Genomic DNA, 11,711 nt, shown 5'->3' with positions numbered 1-11,711 from the left:
ATCATACCTCATTTTGCCTACTGTAATGGCATATGAAATTTGTCTGCTTCCTAAATATTCCATCAGAGATAATAAAAATCCCTGAATGGTTCCCTGTTTTTTTTCTAGGAAAAAGTAACAACAATTGCTCAGATTTTATAGCCTGCTTTACTTCACTATTATGAGCACCTTTGATTCCATTAATGTGAATATTTCCTTCACTAATGCAAACTTAACACTTTTACAATTTTATCAATGTGACTAAAAAAATTTCATTTCTCAGCAATAAAAATTACATAGGTTTGTCGCCAATACTAGGACTATATTCAAAGTCTAAAATCCAATCAGATACATTTAATAAATATAAATATATCTTGATTATTAGACTACTTACTCACTTGCCCATTACCAAAGGATTTTGAGGTAGGAGTTAAATAATAAGATAGTAAAATTGGAAAATGTAAACTTGTAAGAGTGTTGTCTTTGACTCAGCATAAATTGGATTTAAGTGATGCAGAGTTGCACAAAGTTGCCGAGCTCACTCTCTCTTCCAGTCATTGGAGTCCAGTGACAAGATAAAAGTCAGGATGACTTGGGATGGCTCCAGGTGCAATGAATGACCTTGGCAAAACAACATCTAAGAGCCCAACAGTCCCTGCTTTTGTCATATTCATGATCCATTGGAGCAAATTTTTCACATCTCTCTATTCTGTTGGGGAAGTTTTCACATGCTTGGGGTAGATACTCCCCTAACATTAGCATTTGAGGCCTGTCAATTTCAAACTACATGTTGAGAAATTTTTACTGCAGTGTGGCTGCTTTTCATACTACAACTTCTTGGGACAACAGATAAGAGCTGGGTGGCAGGTGAACTCCAAAGGAGGAGAGAGGCCCTGAAAAATAGGTCTTGGCAAGACCATACACCAGAGGTACTAGTCTTCCCTGAACATGACATACACCCCATCCCAAAGATAAAATTTCTCAGAAAGAGAAATAAGAAACAAAAAATGTATCTATCTATTTTAACCTTGCTGACAACTTCATTGTTCTTTTGTTTATATCCTGCATTATTTATCCTGTACAATGAACCCTGCCTTGAGATTTGGAGAAAGGAAAAAGGAAATAAAATTTCATGTGGCATGTAATTAAGTGGCCCAGCACTGTGAATAAATAGAAAACAATGAACCTCACTTTTGTTATTACAAGGTATCAATTAAATGCTTTCCCACTACAGTTATCACAGCTGAAGCTTCTCCCATCCAATATCCCCATGTATGATATTCACCACAAACCTGGTAATTAAATCATTTGTTATAAATGGCTGTTTTAAACACAGGCTGTCACTCAGAACACACATTTAATTTGTACTAAGAATTTCCCAGATGCTGAAGAGCTTCATAAGGGATCAGCCCTCACCAAATGTCATTGTATTTCTATATACATAGACTCATGCTTCATTTAAAACTCAGCACTTCATAGTGAAAGAGCAGTCTCTTATCACTACTAAAAAAAGATCCACTCATTTTCTCTGCTACTTCCCTTTATTTTATTTCTCTTAACCTATTCTTAAAGGATTATTATTCATTTTGAAAGCTCTTGGCTAAAGTAGTATGCTTCCAGAAATATATCCAGTAGAGTGAAGAATAAATAAATCAGAGGGCTTAAATATCTTAACAATATGTGGCACTATTTATCTTTCATTTGCTTAATTTCACTACATAAATGACATTAGCTTTTCAATATTATTTAGTGAGTAGATATCTGGCCACTATGACATTTGACATCTGAGCATCATTGAATACCAAGGTCTTTGCTTTGGAGTCTAGGTAACTCTATTACATAAATAAATGATCTGAAGACCTGGGAGTGTTGCCAGTGCTACAAGAGAGGAAATCAAGCATTAGCAGTGATATTGATTCAATAAATAAATGAGATGTCCAGATTCATTCATAAAGAATCGTGTACTATATCGACTGCTCCTAAATTCACAAATTCCATTAAATATAGAGGGAAAATCGGTATGCACCACTTTAAGAAAAAGCCACATGTTGAAGAAAAATCCATATTTTGGGGAGAGATAAATTGGGTGATTAGCATTCATTATACAAAAATGAAATTTAACATTGAAAGTAGATTCTTCATAACCTCTATTTCCTAATGAACCTAAATACCACTTGATTTTATTTTTAAAAATTTTATTATACCATTATATTATAAAATATTATACCATTATATTATAAAATAATAAGAAAAGACCTCAGGAGGGTGTATTCTGCTTCTCATCTGAAACAAGTCATATTATCAAGAACTAAAGGAAATATGTATTCTGTCCCTCTCCCCGACTGTTGTTTTTTTTTTCTTTCTTAACATCATAGGAAGTTTTTACTTTGCCCAGAAAGTCTTTTCCTTTTCAAAATAAACAGCCTCAATTTTTTAAACCTATCCTTGTAGTATAAGAATGAAGGGCCTTTTAGCATCTTGGTTATTCTGTTCTAGATGATTTCTAGCTTCTTTTCAGAAACTATTTTTTTTTCAGAAATTGCTTTACCAAGACCTGAACCCAGTATTCTCTATGAAGGTATAGGACAGTGGTATAGTGATCTCCTTATTTATGAAAGCTTTTTCTTAAATGTGCATTTTTACAGAGATATCATACTGTTAAATTTTGTCTTTAGCCCACTAAAGTCTCAATATCTCTTTTTTGACCAAGTGCTGTCCAATTTTATTTTCTCCAACATGAATTTGCATTGTTTATTTTTTCCTATTACATTTCATCTTATCTGAGTCAAAATCTGATGTGCTATCCCTTAAACTCTTTTGGATCCCTTAATGCTGGCATCTAGTACATTTGTTGTCATACTTAGATGAGTTTTACCTGATAATTTGATAAGAATCTATCTTAGGATAGCCTATAATGATGGAGGACAGATGAATTACCTGATCATAGATAAGGTCAAAACTTCCAAGAGAGGAAAGTGAGACCTGCAAAGTTGTAATGTCTGGAGAAAACAGAAAAGGACCAACAGATCAGAGGTTGATACTGAGAAATGAAGTAGATAAAAGCTGTTCCTTTGCTTTGCCAACCCTATTGGTGAGGGATACAGAGAATTTTATAAAATAACAAAAGTGAAGCATTTCTTTTCAAACAGGATCATAACATAATTTCAACTGAAATTATCAAATAAACTAGAACCTGAAAAGAATATTCCTCTGGAGGAACAAAAGCAGCACAAGAACAGCTTAGAATCAGTGTCAGAGGAAAAATACCAGTAGATGAGTTCCTGCTCCAGAGATGCCAAGTTCATGGTAGTGTTAGTCAAACATAGTCATGACCAGCTCAACTTAGCAATGGAAGCATAGAGTAAATATGAAAGTCATAAATGCCAAAAAAATTTATAATGGGTAGTTCCTGGGTTAGAAAGAGGATCTAAGGGGGCAGCTGGGTAGCTCAGTGGATTGAGAGTCAGGCCTAGAGACGGGAGGTGCTAGGTTCAAATCCAGCCTCAGACACTTCTCAGCTGTGTAACCCTGGGCTAGTCACTTGACCCCCATTGCCCACCCTTACCACTATTCCACCTAGGAGCCAATACACAGAAATTAAGGGTTTAAAAAAACATAAAAAGGAAAGAAAGGAAGAAAGAAAGAAAGAAAGAAAGAAAGAAAGAAAGAGGATCTACATGTTTTATATCCAGAGTTGTGAGTTGTCTTGGCTACATCTTCCCCACTGTTATAAATTGCCACATAATGACTTCATGTGCCCACATCCAATAGACAATAGGTACATAGGCAGAAGAATGCGATTGAGGAAAATTGTAAGATATACACACACATACACACACATATATATAATTGTATATAAATATGTATATATAGTAGGATATATATAAATATGTACATATATGCTTTTGCTTTGAATTTTTAGTGAATGTTTTAAAGTTATTTGACTGCTAGAGGCTGTTTTATTAATGGGAAATACATTGGCTGGGATTTAAGGACTATGGTGTTAGAGGAAGAGACATCAACTAGGATACTGAAAGAAGTGAGTTGTAGTAAATAGCCTTCTCTGGGGAAAGCCTGATGAGCCAGAATGGAAGCAGGTGAAGGGAAAATGGGCCACAGAGAAAGAAAAAGTGCACATGGGGGAGGAAAAGGAAACAAAAGCAATCAGTGTATATGGAAAAATAAGAAGATAGAGGAAGAAGTTCCTGGGAGATATTTTTTTGTGTAAAAATACATTAGTTCTTTAACTCCACCTTTTCTTTCTCATAGCTTTCACTGCCATTGTGTCTAAATTTTTATTTTCTAAAACCTTCTTTTGATTCCAGCTTCAACTTACCTGTAGAGAGCAAAGATAGATCTGATCCATCTTTTCCCTATATTTTTGAAATCTAATTTCCTGGAGCAACAATAAAGTTACAATAAGACAGATTCTAAACAGGTGCCAATGAATCTATTAAAAAGAGAGAAACAGTACTTCTGGGTTCTGTGTGTGGGGACCAAGAGCAGAGGGTGCAAGACTGTGGAAGCAGAGCCCTGAGACTGTTAAAGGAGCTTCAGGCAGAGGAACAAGCAAGGAGACAACCAGGAGGCTTGACCCTGAGAACAACTAGACCTGTGACCTCAGGAGCCTAAAGAGAGCAGACAGACCCTGGGTGTGAGGATAAAGCTGATAGGGCACATAGCTCATAAAGGCAAGCCAGAGACAAGAACCCCAGAAGAGAAAGATCAAGAAGAAATCTTTTACACTCGACAACTTTTACACAGAAAAAATCCAGACAACAGAGCAAACAGCAGAGGAGAAAAAACATGCAATCATATCCAAACCTTCCCCCCAAAAAATGAAAACTGGTCACAAGCTCTTGAAGAGTTCAAATCTGAGATTTTGAGAAAGAAGGAAGGGATCTGGCAAGAAAATAAAACTTTAAAAGGCAGAATTTCATAATTAGAAAGTGAGGCTCAGAAATCAAATGACCAGATTCAAAAGGAAAACCAAAAGATTATGGCCAAAAACCAGTCTCTAAAGGCTAGACTTGGGCAATATGAAAAACATGCCCCCAAATCAAAAGAATTGACAAGCAAATTGGACACCAAAATCAAACAGCTGGAAAACAGGATAGACCAAATCGAAAAAGGAAAATCAAAAGAATATAGTAGAAAACCAGTCTCTAGAGACAAGAATTGGGCAAGTAGAAGCCAATGATCTCTCAAGACAACAAGAACAAATAAAGCAAAGTCAAAAGACTGATAAAATAGAAGGAAATAAGAAATATCTCACTGAGAAATTGACAGATTAAGAAAACAGGTCTAGAAGAGATAATCTGAGAATCATTGTTCTTCCTGAAAGAGCAGACATTAATAGAAATTTGGACTCCATACTAAAGGAAATTATTCAGCAAAATAGCCCTGAAGTTCTACAACAAGAAGGCAATATAGACCTTGAAAGGATCCATAGATTGCCCTCTATACTAAACCCTGAAAAGACAACCCCCAGGAATATAATAGCCAAATTCAAGAGCTTCCAAGTAAAACAAATTTTTTTTTTACAAGAAGCCAGAAAGAGACAATTCAGATATCAAGGAGTACCAATCAGGATCACAAAGGATCTGGCAGCCTCGACACTACAAGACCACAAGGCTTGGAATATGATATTCAGAAAGGCAAGAGAACTGGATCTACAACCAAGGATCACCTACCCATCAAAACTGACTATATACTTCCAGGCGAAAGTATGGGCTTTCAACAAAATAGAAGATTTCCAAGTATTTGCACAGAAAATACTAGGACTAAATGGAAAGTTCGATATCCAACCACAAAAACCAAGAGAAACATGAAAAGGTAAATGAGAAACAGAGGGGAAAGAAAGAAAACTCTAATTTTAAAATTTGCCTCTTTGAGGGCTTCAATAAGATTTAACTATTTGTATTCCTATATGGAGAAATGTTATGTGTAATTCTCTGTAGTGAACTCTATTCACTATTATAGTATCCACTATTATAGTAATTAGAACAATTATTCACTAGTAGAGGTTGGAATTCTAAATGGTCTAAGATGATAAAGGGGTGGGTGGGAAAGAGGAGGGGTGAATAGTAGAGGACACCAAGAGAAACTTGAATGAATAAGAAAAATAGGATATTCTATTACACACAAAGAGGGCATGGCAAGGGGAGGGGATGAATACTATTATAAGAAGGAGAAGAAGAGAGCAATAAGAGGTAATATGTAAACCTTACTCTCAGTGGAATTAACCCTGAGAGGGAAGAGCAACTATATCCATTGAGATATAGAACTCTATCTAACCCTACTGAGAAAGTCAGAAGAGATGAACCAAGAGGAGCAGAGGAGTGGGGAGGTCAAAAAAGGGAGGAAAGGAAAAGGGAGAGGGAATTCAGTAGACCTTAAAAATAAAAATAGGGGAACAACAAGGGAGGGGGAGAAAGGGTAGTAAATCAATGGAGGGGACAAAGGTTACTAGTTTAAAACAAATCACTGGTTTAAAAGGAAATAGCCTAAGAAGAAGGGGTAGAACTAAGAGAGGATACCAAAATGTTGGGGAATACACAATTGATAATTATAACTCTGAATGTGAATTGGAAGATTGATTATAGTAAATTAGAAAGCTTTTGTACAAACAAAAACAATGCAACAAAAATCAGAAGGGAAACAACAAAATGGGAAAAAATCTTAATAACAAAAAATTCTGACAGGGGTCTTATTACTCAAATATACAAGGAGTTAAATCAATTTCATAAAAAATCAAACCATTCCCCAGTCGATAAATGGCAACGGACATAAAGAGGCAATTTTCAGATAAAGAAAACAAAACTATCCATAAGCACATGAGAAAGTGCTCTAAATTTCTAATAATTAGAGAAATGCAAATCAAAACAATGCTGAGGTATCACCTCACACCTAGCAGATTGGCTAAAATGAGTGTAGGGGGAGAGTAATGAATGTTGGAGGGGATGTGGCCAAATTGGGATATTAATGCATTGCTGGTGGAGTTGTGAACTGATCCAACCATTATGGATGGCAATTTGGAACTATGCTCAAAGGACTATAAAAGATTGCCCGCCCTTTGATCCAGCCATACCATTGTTGGGTCTGTACCCCAAAGAGATCATAGATAAACAGACTTGTACAAAAATATTTATAGCCATGATTTTTTGGTGGCAAAAAAATGGAAAGTGAGGGTATGCCCTTCAATTGGGGAATGGCTGAACAAACTGTGTTATATGCTGGTGATGGAATATTATTGCACTCAAAGGAATAATAAACTGGAGGAATTCCATGTAAACTGAAAAGACCTCCAGGAATTGACGCAGAGTGAAAGGAGCAGAGCTAAAAGAACATTGTACAAAGAGACGGATACACTGTGGTAAAATAGAATGTAATGGACTTCTGTACTAGCAGCAATGCAATTACCCAAGACAATTCTGAGGGACTTATGTAAAAGAATCCTACCCACATTCAGAGGAAGAACTACAGGAGAGGAAACAGAAGAAAAGCAACTGCTTGAACACATTGGTTGAGGTGGACATGATTGGGGTTGTAGACTAGAAACTACCACACCAATGCAACTATCAACAATTTGGAAATACGTCTTGATTGATGATAAATGTGCATCGGCTATGTTGGGGAGGATTTTAGGGGAGTGAAGGGGAAAGTAAGAACATGAATCATGTAACCATGATAACTTTTCTAAAAAATAAAAATTATTTTAAAACAAAGAGAGAGAAACATTCATTCTAAAGCAATTTACAAATATTTAAGTGGATTGAAAAAATATGTAGTTTTGTTAAAGCAATATACAAAAGATTTTATCAGGAGCTACTTCAATAAAATTATCAAATTAAACACTCACAAATACATATAATAGACTTACAACTGGAAGGTACCTCTATGATCACCAAGCCCAAACTCCTCATTTTACAGTTTGGGAATTGAGTCCAAGAAGCAGCTGCTAGTCAGGGGTTGGCAATGTATGGCTCTCGAGCCATATCTGGCTCCAACTCCCAACCAGCCAGTCGGGGCAGAGCCCCAGGATATGCCACAGGGGGCCCTTCAGCCTCCACCCCATATTGTAGGGCCTTTACCTACAGTTGTGCTAGATGATATCTTCAATGGGTCACTTGGTCTAAAGGCAGCAAGACCTAAGTTCAAAACCATTTTCAGACCTTTATCAGCTGAGTGACCCTGGAAAAGATATGAACTTCAGTCTGTTTTTGTTTCTTCAACGTTTAAGATGGCAATAGCACCTACTTCTGAGGATTGTTATGAGGAACAAATGAGAATGTTTTTCACTACTTAGGATAGTGTTTGGTACATTTGTTGTTGTTGCTCAGTCATTCAGTCATATATGACTCTACAGATCATGATAGCATGCCAATGCTATCCATGGAGTTTCCTTGACAGAAAAGTTTGCCTTTTCTACCTCCTACAGTGGATTAAGGTAAATGGAATTTAAGTGACTTGTCCAGGTCATACAGCTAGGAAGTATCTAAAGCCAGATTTGAACTCAGGGCTTCCTGAGTCCAGGCTTGATGCTTTATATACTGTGCCATTCAGCTGTCTCATATTTGGCACACGCTATATACTTAACAGAAATTTATGTCCTTCCCCTTCCTTAAGAGAAGTTAAGTGGCTTCTTAGGATCAACCAGCTAGGCAATGTCTAATGGAGAACTTGAAGGTAGATTTCTCTCAGTCCATGTTGAAAATTCTATCTACTATACTTCCTCTCATTTTGTTAATTTTATTTTGTATTGGGGGAAATATATATAAGATGTATTTCTTTGAAGAACTTATAATTTTGAATTTTGATTATTGACTTATAATTTTCTAATATATTATTTTATATCAGCTTTAAGCACTTTGAATTTCCAACTTCCTAGCACAGTGCTTTCCATACATTTGTACTTAAGAAATGTTTGCAGAATGAATAGACATGGATAAATATAGAGAGGATTTTATTATTTGAGGGAGGTAACATTAACCTATAAGACTTTTATAAATGCAAAAATTATTTTAAACTTAATATGCATATGTGTTTGTTTGTGTTTGTGTTTCATAGAGGCAACATAGCATAGGAGACAGAGAAACAGAGATAAAGTCATCATACCTTTGGAAATTACATTAACCTCAATAGAAAATCATGAAATATGCCACATTTAGATAGGAGGTATTTACCTAAAAAATGACATAATTATAGGTGTGGTTATTATCCAAAGGTAATTATGAAAGAATAAAATCAATAAAAAACTAACAACCCCAAGTTCTAAAGGACCAGGAACTTAATGAAATGTTTTAAGCTTTGTTTAAATAACCAGCTACAGCTAACAGGTAATGATCACTTGAAAAAACCTACACAAAAGTCTAAAAGTTAATAGCTAAAAGTAATTATTTTATTTTTATTTTGGTAGCTGCTACATTTAAAAATATGTTGATGGCTGTCACTAAGGTACAAGCAAAATTAGGTCCAAAGATACTCAGTTACAATGTATGGAATAGATGAGAGAAAATGACAATTTTAAGTGTTCGCTCCAAAGATATAATAATACAGCGGTTAGGAAAGGGAAAAAAAAACCTAAAAAATGTAGAGCCTTAGAGCATATGCAGTTGCATATTAATTGTGACATCTGTTATGTACTGCCTAGAGTTCCTTTAACCATGGAAAGTTACATAACCACTGTCAAGAGATTAAAAAGCCTTCCATTAATTTGTGATGGCAGCAATTAGCAGCAAGAGTGTTCAGACTTGCTAGCACTCAAGCTGTCAGTATTTGGCCATTTTTCATTGAGATTCTTTATAAACTTGAACTATTATTTGCCTAAACAGATTAACATATCGAAGTTAAAATGAGTCTTCTTATTTTAAGAAGAAATCCTTCAGAAACCATAGCACATTTATTTTTTAAATGAGTTGGTATATCTATAAAGAGACATTTTGAAATTAAAAGAAAAAGAAAGACTGAAGTCTGTAAGATGACCTTTTAAATATAAGAAGGTATAGTCTAATCTTGCAGACCTTGGAAATACTTACAGCCTAAAAATAGGAGAGAAATTGTGACTAGGAATCATTAAGATATAATGAAAAGAACATTGACCTAATTTCAGAAACTTGTGTTCTAGTCAATAACACTACCTGAGTCAAGGACTCTTTCTTTGTTTCCTCAGTAGCTAGTACCATTCCTGGCATATAGTAGATACTTAATACAAACTTGTGTATTGATTAATTGAGAGTCTTGATTCTGATCCACAAGTGAATGACCTTGAGTAGTTCATTTAATGCTTCAGAAGCCTCATTAATAAAAAAGGGAAATGAATTTTGCATTTTCAAAATTGTATGAAATATGAGATGCCAAAAGGATAATATTGAAGTGCTCGGGGAAATGACAATAGATATTCAGCAAAGAACATCAACTTATTCAGGGTCAGGGTCCAGTATTGTTTTTTTGTCTTATTAAAAGTTTCTTGCAAATCTAGAAACCTCTTTTCAATACCTTAAATCATGAAATAATATAAGAAAGTTGATATATGCCTATTTCTTCCTTCCCTTCCCTTCTGACTCTGCTAGTTTGTTCTTTCTTCTCCATTTCATTCCTTTGGTTAGATGCCACTAGTTATTAAAATAATTTCTTTCATCTTGTGTTAATGTATTTATATATTTATATTTATCTCAACTCTACCCATAATATCTGCCTCTGATACATTTGGACTAATAATATGTAAACTATACATAATACACATTGGCATTGGATTTATGTTAGAAAACCTAATTGTTTACCCTTTGATTCAGTGATTATTAATACTGGACATATTCCACAAAGAAGCAGTCAGAAGGGAACTTCCAATATTTACTAAAATATTGATAGCAGTAGTTTTTTTGGTAACAACAACTAAAAAGAAAAGGTCAGATCAGTCATAAATAGCTATATAAATTTTAGTGTAAGATCGAATGGAATTTTTTCATACCTCCCCAAAAAAAACCAACAAATGTGAGGAATTCAGAGAAATTGTGAAATAGCAATGCCGACTCTCAGGGCAAATATTTTTCAGAAATCCTATTCACTTTACTCCAAGAGAGCCTGTATAACCTTGGAACCCTTATTTAAAGATGTGCAAAGTAAGAGTGGTAGGTTAGGTACATTAACAACTACTTTGAAAACAACTATGAAAATGTATGGATATTTTTCATTAGTATTATATAATAGTTTTAGTATATATAATTATCTAAAAGTATAAAATAGAAATGACCTGAATGTGTTGGGTGTTTAGGAAATAATAAAGGATAAGCATTGGGATATGAATCTAAAAATATTTGTCCAGTTGAAATTCATATATAAATTATGTCAATTCCAGATCTCTTCAACAGGCATGTTCCTCCTCAGTAATGGTAATAAAAGAGTTTATTTTGTCTATCAAGACTGCTGATAGCAGCTGTTATACAATATTCAAAGGAGTAGTTCCAGAATGAACAGATGGAATTACATAGCCCTTTTGGCATTTGCATTCTTTTTAAATGAAACATTTTTATATGACTTATGGCAAATTTCACAATAGGAAATATGGATACTCAGAATAAATTTGGTTATCCTTTATTAAAAGTTTTGATATTAATATTCTACATAGGTTTAAATTTTATCAGATCCACAAAATTCAATTTCACCAAAAATATTTGCAGAGGGGCCATGTAAAGTTACTAATGCCCATGTCCACCTCCCCTGCCTATTATTAT

The sequence above is a fragment of the Gracilinanus agilis genome, chromosome 1 (assembly GCF_016433145.1).
Source record: "Gracilinanus agilis isolate LMUSP501 chromosome 1, AgileGrace, whole genome shotgun sequence".
NCBI classification, from domain to species: domain Eukaryota; kingdom Metazoa; phylum Chordata; class Mammalia; order Didelphimorphia; family Didelphidae; genus Gracilinanus; species Gracilinanus agilis.
This window is presented reverse-complemented; position numbering follows the sequence as displayed.